Source organism: Ursus arctos, unplaced genomic scaffold, assembly GCF_023065955.2.
Source record: "Ursus arctos isolate Adak ecotype North America unplaced genomic scaffold, UrsArc2.0 scaffold_5, whole genome shotgun sequence".
NCBI lineage: Eukaryota > Metazoa > Chordata > Mammalia > Carnivora > Ursidae > Ursus > Ursus arctos.
In genome coordinates, this window is record NW_026623067.1 from 41,681,692 (window position 1) to 41,692,058 (window position 10,367).

The 10,367-nt window shown below is 38.7% G+C and overlaps 1 pseudogene; it reads right to left on the bottom strand.

Annotated features, from left to right (window-relative positions):
* Nucleotides 1-6,191, bottom strand: part of LOC113254906 (nicotinamide phosphoribosyltransferase-like) — a 63,794-nt pseudogene extending 57,603 nt beyond the window's left edge.
* Nucleotides 6,192-10,367: the final 4,176 nt, after the last annotated feature.

Consider the following 10,367-nt stretch of genomic DNA (forward strand, 5'->3'; position numbering starts at 1 on the left):
TGAGTTGATTTCTGGGCTCTGTATTTTGTTCCATTGATTTTTGTGTCTTTTTGTGCTAGTACCATACTGTTTTGATTATTATTGCTTTATGGCATGGAAAATAAAGTATATCTTGAAATCTGGGATTATTAGATCTCTAGCTTTGTTCTTTTTTCTCAAAATTGCTTTGGTTTTTGGGTCTTTGGTGGTTCCATGCAAATTTTAGGATTGTTCTAGTTCTATGAAAAATCCTGTTGGTAATACAAAAACTTGTATACCATAATTCTTCCTATATCCCATTTATATGGGATAAATACTAATTATGTGCACAAATACATCAAAGAGAGTATATCATTGCAAGGATAGCATTAGGAGATGATGGACCTATATATCGCATTTTGATTGTATGAAATTTGTATCAGGTGTATTCTAGGGAAATCAAGAGGAAGATTGAAGCAGTTAGTAGTATCATCAGAATTTCCTGTAAATGGTACTTGACATCAATGTATCATTTCTTTATAAGTTAATTGCATAGTTCAATGAGTTCAGATGGCATCAGGGTTGTATCAAATGAAAAAGAATGGGAAAAAAAAGCAGTCACTGTCAGATTTCCCAAACTAAGTAATATTTTGGATCACTTATTTTCTTGGCAGCAACATTTGATCATTTACATATATATATATATTTAAAACCGTGAAATTCTGTTGACTTCTACTTGTTCAGCTATACAGCCCCAGCATCAATATACACTTAATTTTTCCAGCCACACTCTCCTTTTTTTGACTTAAAAGATATTTTAAAGTCAACATGTAGCATGTCTGACTATTTTAATAAAGTGTATTAGATCACGATTGGAATTTTTTAATAGCTCCTACACGTTTCTTGCCATCAGCTATTCACTGAATGCACCATTAGATCTCATGTTACATTTCATCATTAAAGCCCCTAATAATGCATTTTGTTAAAAACCAAAATGTGTTGTGCTCTGTCCAAAAGTAACCTATTATTGTTTCTTATAATAACTTTAATTGGATTTTAGCTCTTTACTTTCTATATTTCATTGTAGATTTTATTGGGTTTAATTACAAATCCATATGTATTTGTTAAGAATTGCTGGTTTGATATTTTCCAGTGACAACTACATTTTATTCAAAGAAAAAAGGTATTAGAATAAAAATTGCAAGAGACTAACCCATTGTATGAGATGATTAATTGAATTCCAGATTTATATGCATTTTTGATGAATGATTTCCCATAGCAAAATGACTTGAATGGTGTATCAGGGCACCATTATTCATTTTAATAGGTTTGCACAAAGTGCATATCACCATTATTATAGATCAACTGTGAAGATGCGGATTTCAATCCACCCTCCTCCATTTTTAAGTCTGACAAACTTTGTTCTGTAAACTTGCAGAAAGAGAAAAAATTATCCTGAGACTATGATGCCCTGAGATTGGCTTCGCCTATGCTATGAGAGGAAAATTTTTGCTCCATAACTCTCACAAATACTGTGTTCAGACAGTATTAGATACCTATTTGTTTAGATTAAGCTAATGATGACTGTTGGTGGTAATGAAAGCTATAGCGAGGTGTCTGTACTCCACACTCCCCCCTAAATTAGAAATAAAGTGGCTTTCTTTAAAGTCATAAAATTACCATATTAGTTCTGTGATAATGTTTGTGGGAGCAAATTAGCATAACCGTTTCTAATAGTTTGAATAAAAGTTTTCTGAATATTTCTAATTCAGAGCTAGAAAATGTTAGGTAAAAGCAAATTAATAGTAATAATCATCATCATCATATGCATGTATACCTTGTTTGAAAAAAATAAATGAGATCAAAAAGAAGATTAGCCAGACATAAGGGAATATAAAGAAGTCTTTCACCAATACCCACATAAGCCCTGTCTGCAAAAATATTAGTCTAGGGCGGATCCTTTATATTTACAGTTGACCCTTGAGCAATGCAGGGGTTAGTAACACCGACATCTGCACAGTTGAAAATCCACATGCAACATTTCACTCCCCAAATTTAACTGCTCATGGCAATTGTAGACTGGAACTCCTACTGATAACATAAAGAGTTGACTAACACATGTTTTGTGTTTGTATTATATACTGTATTCCTATGGTAAAGTAAGCTAGAGGAGAAAATATTAATAAAATCGTAAGGGAGAGAAATACCTTTACAATACTGCTCGGCATTTGTTGATACGGTAAGTTTACGTCAACTGTTTACAAAATAAATTGTCAGTACCTACATCAATATTGTCTTATATGATACAAAACACTGTAGATTACACATATTCATAACACTACACACCAAAAATGAAAAGATAATATGAAAAAGAAATTCATATTTATTTACTTTATTTATATAATGATCCATGTATTGGTAGCAAAGAAGCATCAGTACGATTACTTTATGGTAGCTTAATGTAACCAGTACATTTGTTTCATGGTAGTCTAGCCTATCCACTAACGAATGCATCATTATGAAAATTTTATGGCATATTGTAGTCATATTTATAATACAGTATTGGAAACATTGTTACATTTTAAAAAATCATTTGCGATGATAGGGTGTTACCCAGTTTCTCCAATTAGGACAGAGAGAGACATATTGTATGGTAATGTTCTTTGAAAGCAAAGTTCTAAAACAGTAACAAAACTAACACGTGATGAATTTTATACTGAACGTCGCTCCCCTTATGCCTGTGTGAGGACAGGCTCTGCACTGCCATCCAAGCCCTGCACTGATGTTCTACTCACTGAATACTTAGGTGGGGATGACGAGGACACAGAAGCATGTCCTAGGGCTCTTGCAGGACAGCCAGTAGATTTCCACACACACACACACACACACACACACACACACACAGAGCGGGTAAGCTGATTAACCGTGCAGCATGATGATTACTCACTAATCGTAAAGTGGTTGTGGATCATCATAAAGGTCTTCGTCCCTGTTGCTGTGACATTCAGGAGGCCGAGGAGGAGGAGAAAGACGACGGGTGGGCCTTGCCGTCTCGGGCGGCAGAGGTGGAGGATGGAGGAGAGGACACAGGAGAGGCGGGCGCACGCAGTGTAACTTGATGGAAATACCTCGTAATGTCTGCCCGACCTTTTTGCTTTTTCCTTTCTCCAAAAGGGACCCTTTGTAACACCAATCCATCTTCCACCATCTGCTTTAGTTTCCGTGCTTATATCAGCGAAACGTCTGTGTCATAAAAGAGGTCAAAAGCAGTCCCGAATAATCAGAAGGCCTCTTCCAGATTGTCTCCCGTCCGTTTGTTTTCTGGCCCTGCTTCTTCTGTGTCGTCTTCCTCACATTCTGGTTCACAAGCTCTCATCTCCAGCAGGTCATCATTAGTTACTCTGCTGCGGTGTCTGTTAGCTCTCGAGCTTCTACAGGGTCCATACCCTGAAACCCTTCATCCCCACCCCGCCCCATATCCCCAATCTCTTTCATAATCTCCTTGATTGTGTCTGTCAAAAATCCTGTAAAGTCACGCACAACATCTAGACACAGTTTTCTCCAGCAGGAATTGATTGTTTTGTGCTTGATGGCTTTCATGGCTTTTCTGTCACAGTGATGGCATTTTCATTGCTGTCATCCTCCCAGACATTCATGATATTCTCACTATCAGTGTTCTCTCCCATAATGTTGACAGTCCTTTCTACAGAATACCTTCTGTAATAAGCCTTAAAGGTTCTTGTGATATGCTGATCTAGATGCTAAATTAGAGTTACTATTTTGGGGACAAATAGACCAACACCTTTGGTGTTGAATTAATGGGGTTCTGATTGGTCAGGGGCATCATCCTATATAAAAAGAACTATAAAAGGCCGTTCCTTACTGGCAAGGTACTTCCTGACTTCAGGCTCAAAGCATCAATGGAAGCAGCGCAGAGAAAGGTTTCTTGTCGTCTGTGCCTTCCCGTTGTACAACCAAAAGACGGGCAGCTGGTGTCTATCTTTTCCCATCAAGGCTGGTCGCTTAGCAGCTTTGTAGATAAGGGCAGCTCTGATCATAAACCCAACTGCATTTGCACAAAACGGTGGAGTTAGCCTGCCTATCCTTTCCTGCCTTAAAATCCTGAGCTTTCTTCTCTTCCTAATAAATGTCCTCTGTGGAATTTTTTTCCCCCAACTAGGGCACTTTCATCAGCTTTAAAAACCTGTTGCAGGCAGATATCCTTTATCAATGATTTTCTTTATGGCATCTGGGAACTTGTCTACTGCCTCTTTGTCGGCAGAAGCTGCTTCTCCTGCTATCTTGACATTTTTTTAAAGCCAAACCTTTTCCTAAAATTATCAAACTATCCTTTGCTGGCATTAAATTCTCCAGCTTCAGATCCTGCACTTTATTTTTGATTTAAGTTGTCGTATAAGGATTTGGCTTTTTCTCTAATTGTATTAGACTCTACAGGTACTCCTGTCTTGTAGCAATCCTGCACCCACATAAAAGCTACATTTTCAATGTGAGATAAAAAGGTATTTTGCAAAAAGTGCAAGGATTTCGCACTTGCTCAACTAGCTGCAGTGACACCTTCCCAAATTCCCTTTTCTTTTTTTTACGACGGTTCTTAGGCTTGATTCATTTACCTTGAAAAGTGGACAAGGACAACTGCAGACCTCAGCGTACAGTACATAGCAAATAATGCAACTTGTTCTTGTAATGTCAGAACTTTTCTCTGATTCTCGGGAGCACCTGCAGCATCACTATATAGGTCCAGCACCTCCTATAGGTCCCACAGTGTCATTTACAGTCTGTAGTGTTATTGCATTAAACACGATGAAAAACACACAAAAAGCACAAGACATCACTTTTTCCGGTGATATGTGCCATTTACTGGAGAGACGCACTTCTCTAGCAGAGATGACTGGAGTCACACAGCACCTGAAGCGAAGACAACGGTTGAGCCTACCACAGGAGCGACGGGGGTGCCTGCACAGCACAAAAGTGTTATTCCAGTAGTACTACAGTCGGTTAGTCAGTTTTCTACATTTGTGATTTAATGCCATATCTCTGCATTTCTTTACCTTTTCTTGACTTTGGTACCATATAGTTACAGTCTGTGCTGAAATGTGTAAGTTTTGATAAATTTCAGTTTTTTATACCAGATTTGTGCATATTTTAGGAGAGTAAATGATAAAAAGAATTGGTATCTACGTGTATTTTACTCATTCATGACATACCTAACTTTTTCTTAATTTTAAAAAGATTTCTATGCTAGCAGTTTGTCTGTGACTTTTGTCAAGTTGTCCTAAATCTCCAAAAACTTTTCCAGTGTATTTATTGAAAACAATCCATGTATAAGTGGATCCATGCCGTTCACACCTACGTCTGGCTTTTCTGTGAAGGTTGTCCTTGAAGTAATTATATTCAATGAGGGGACCATTAGATGCTATAACTACAAGAAGCTATAAACATGAGGCAATTCTGACTCCATCCTCTCCAACCAGTCTTTTGATCATTTGGTTTCCCATGTAACTTGTCTGTAGAAGAAAAATTGCGCTGTTTAAACTAACTCAAGCGTTCTATTCCCCTTGTGGAAGCAGGGTTTTGAAAATAATAAAATTTACCACCTGCTTCCTCACCTAATTCTCAGACATAAGCCATTTCACAAATTCAGAATCCCTTGAATGAAAGGGAGTCCAAGACTCAGCATCCCAAATATTTCACCCATTATTTATCAAAGGAACCTATAGCTATTTCCAAGGGAAAGGGAAACACAGATTTGAGGAATGATGTCATATTGGCTTTGAGACTCTTTTAATCCCTTAGGAATTAAACCTCCACTGTGGTTCACCCAGAAGAGTACCATCAACGTGGATAATGTAGATTTTTCTTTAGTCCATCTCACAGAGGGACAAATGGGTTTAGGAACTCACACTGGTCATTTCTCAGTTCCTCAATACATAGTAGGGACATACATACTTGATTGTTATATGAGTCCCTGCTTTCACTTCCCAACCTATGGGGTGAGACCTTGTGTGGTAGAAATAACCAATCAGAAACCTTTGCAACTTTCCCCACCACCCCCAGAAAACATGCACACACATGATCACAAAATAGTAAGCCAAAAGCAATATATTGCATTCCTTGAGAAATTAAAGATATTATTGGCAATATCAAAGATGTGAAATACGAAGTAGTGATACCTACAACATTTTGCTTACCTCTTTGGCCTCTGCAGCAGACATGTCTTAGAGAATTAATTGGATTCTTTTTTTTTTTTTTTATGTTAGTCACCATACAGTACTTCGTTAATTCCCGATTTGGTGCTCCATGATTGATCGTTTGCACACAACACCCAGGGCTCCTTGTGATATGTCCCCTCCTTAATACCCATCACCTCTTTAACCCATCCCCCCACCCCCCTCCCCTCTGAAACCCTCAATTTGTTTCCCAGAGTCCATAGTCTTTCATGGTTCATCTCCCCCTCTGACACCCCCTTCATTTTTCCCTTCCTTTTCCTAATGTCCTCCATGCTATTCCTTATATTTCACATATATGTGAAACCATATGATAATTGTCTTTCTCTGCTTGACTTATTTCACTTAGCCTAATCTCCTCCAGTTCCATCCATGTTGATGAAAATGATGGGTATTCATCCTTTCTGATGGCTGAGTAATATTTCATTGTATATATGGACCACATCTTCTTTATCCATTTGTCTGTTGAAGGGCATCTCATCTCCTTGCACAGTTTGGTTATTGTGGACATTGCTGCTATGAACATTGGGGTGCATGTGCCCTTTCTTTTCTTTAGATCTGTATCTTTGGGATTGGGTATTTGGAGATTGGATTCTCATAGACTTAATCAGGTAGTCACTTCAACATCAGCTGGTATTCCAAGTATTGTCCATTAATGAGTGTAAATCAAAGAGACTGTAGCCTCTGGTTTGTAGCTATTGATCTAACAAATGCCTTTTTGCTTTATGCCAATTAGCAGAGTCAGGTATAGTTTTCTTCCACTTGATAGGGATAATGGCTTATTTCACTACCTTAGTTCAGGCTTATGTGGCTTTCTGTCAAAATCTAGCATGGAGGAATCTTCATCTTTCCATCCCACATGGCATCATATTGGCCTGTAAATGGATGATATAATGTCAATCAGATCTATTCAGCAGGAATAATATGGTAAGATACATGTGTGTCACAGAGTAAGAGATAAAAATCGAAAAATATTCAGGGTTCTTTGATCTCACTGAGATTTTTAGTGGTTCACTGAGTCTAGGGCATAACTATGTGTTTCCTTCAACCTGAAAAACCACCTCCACCTTTTAGTTCTTTTAATAAGAAAGAGGCACAATACCTGGAGGGTGTCTTTAGATCCTAGATCAAGAGACACCGTAGTTGAAAGTGTTACTTCAGCCCATTTATGAAATGATCTGTAGGACTGGCTGTTTGGAGTGAAGTCCAGGGAAAGAAGAGGGTCTTCGGTTGGATTCAGGCCGGATTTCAAGCTGTTCTTGTATTTAGGCTAATGACCTGATGTGAGGTGCTCAGTGTGCGTTACTGATTAGGATGTGCTGCTGAGCTTCTGGTAAACCCTGATAGGCTAATCACAACACGGATACCCAGATTGGAGAGGAACATCACAAAACTGTTTTTCTTTTGAGACGTAGTTCCTGCTAGTTACTGAAACTGGTAGAAATGAATGTGTAATAGTCGGATAATGCTTGTAAGGGATTCTGCAACCTAAGCAGACCTTCCAGTCATTAACTGGCTGTTTACTCCTCATAAATTTGAGCATGCAGAGAAACTCTATTTTTTTTTTTTTTGAGAAGCTTTATTTCTCAAGACCCTGAAATAGTATGTATAAGAAGCAGCTCCTTAAGGTGCAAGCAAGTTATATGAACTGTTGGCTCTGACTTTCTTCACATTTACATCTGCATTGCCGCCTCTCCATTAACACACACCCACGGCCTCATAGAGATTTTCCTCCATCAGATTACTAAGGAGAAAAACTAAAGCCCCATTACTGAGTGTATTGCATGATATGCTGACATTGGCTAAAAACACACAGCTGTAGCATTAGAACCCCACTCAGCGGTGGCCCTAAGCAATACCGTGGAAAGGAAACGCTTCCAGTGAGCAGAACATGGAACAGTGCATTTTGCTGAGCACTGTTTCTGGGAAGAGAGATAGCCTGAAATATAGTCTATAATGATACATAGACAGTGGCTAACAGTTCGATAAGATGGTCAGAGACTTGGGTGAAACAAGATAGGAGGATAGTTTGTAGATAGACCCTTGAGATGGGCATAGAGTGTGAGAATATTTATATCTCACCTGAATGCTTATTAAAGGCTATCCTCTTCATGGAATAATCTCAGCACTCAGACGTTGAAGATGACCCAGTCTCCAGATGCCATACGTAATCTTTCCCAACTATTTAGTGCTCTATCAAAGGGTTTGTGAATAAAGTGGCCAGGGCTACGTGGACACAGATTTTGCCTGGGATTTCCCTCACCATGACTGAACTGGATGCCAGCAGTGCTAAGGGCCTAACCTGCCAACAACAGAGACCAGGACGGATGTATCACCATTTTTCCCGTGGCAAGTTGCTCACGCAAGACCACTTTAATCATGATTTTTCCCAACTGAAATAAACACATAGTACATGACTTTTCCTTCAGTGTTCACCTTGTTTCTCCCAACACCCCATCTATGGATTTTTTAACACTCTCTTCACCATCATGGTCTCATACAACATCACTGCTTCTAACAAGGGAACTTACTTTACAGCAAAAAGAAGTCAGACAATAAGCTCAGGACTTTGTGATTTACTTCTCTATGTACCCCCATCATCCAGAAGCAACGTACCAAAAGGAAACATGGAAAAGGTACTAAGGGCTCAGTTGTAGAGCTGACTAGATAATGACACTTAGGAGGGTAGGAAAGCTGACCTGTAAGCTGCAGTATATGCTTTGAACCAGTGACCAGTGCCTCTTATCTTTCCCATCTAACCTAGAGTTTGAAATAAGAGAAGTTCCTTTCACTATTTTGCCTAGATGACCATTTGCAAAACTTTTGCATTTTGTTCCTGCATGTTTCCATGCCTGTGGGCTCTGTGAGGTCTTGCTTTTCAAGGTAAAAAACCAACCAGACACACAGAATCTCTTTGACCGGGAAATACAAAATGATTCTAATGACCAGAAGCTGAGAGTGCCACCTGGATGATTTGAGTTTCCTTTGCCACTGAATTAGTAGGCAGAGAAGAACTTGAAATAAAGAATCCCAGTTAACAAGGGGAAATAGGGTATTGCCACACAAAGAGATAAGTCTGAATATGTCTGGAACCAAGAGGGTCATCAAGGTTTACTTCCATGTAGAGTGGTAGATGTTAATGAAGGTTCATAGCAGCCTATCGGAGACATAATTTCAATGGGTGAGACCCTTGAGGAGTGGCGATTTGGCTTGCCGCACATGAAAACTTGATCATGGGCAGCTAAGGTGCTGGCTGTGGGTAAAGATGGGTGGAGAAAAGGAAGTTTCCATCGATAGTTGTTTCTGTTTTCTTGATTGAATCCTTATTATTAAAATGTTTCTTTTTAATTTTTGACTTACAGTTTCCTAAGATAGGACAATTCCAGAAACACGTGAGTGCAGAATACTGCCGTATATACTAGGTTTTGAGCCCTTCCCTTGCTAGCCATGTGAAGTGTGTGCAATGAGAGCAATAATGGTACTACAGCATATCCATGAACCCTGATCCTGTTTTCCTGTCTGGAAAATGAGACATTTAGATTAGATTATGTCATATATTTTTGTGCAGCTTTAAGATTTTATAATATTGGAGGAGTATGAGGACAAAATCCAGTGTAGTAAAGATGACAGCATTTTCTTTTACTTCTCATTAAATCCCCCTGATACAATTTTTTCCCTTAGTTCTGGAGGGAGTTTTTCGGCTTTTCTTTTATCCCAGTTAGAGTTTTCAGAGCTAGCATGCCAACCAACTTCCTGAAACTAATTGGGATAAAACTAGATGGTTGACCTTTGAGGCTAATACAGAGTGAATGAAATTCAACACCTGTGTTCTAATCCAACCATGTGCCTGACAAAGAAAGGTAAAGATTCAAACAACTGAGTGAATGCATTTAAAACAACGGCTTTTCATTTTTGCAACTTTATTAGCAGCAAGTGTGATAGGCTTCAGAGTGGTTTTGAAAGCTTCTTAAATAGTTTTTATTAACTGTGGGTGAGCACATGAATAAGAATGGAATTAGGCAGAATTGAATAGAAAGCTAAAGATCCAGTTCCTGAATATTTTTACTTAAACCAGAGCCTGGAGCTCTTTAAAATGCTGGTTAATTAGTTTGGGGACTGACTTGAGACTTGCCATATGAAAGCAAGATAGGAAGGCAGGCTATG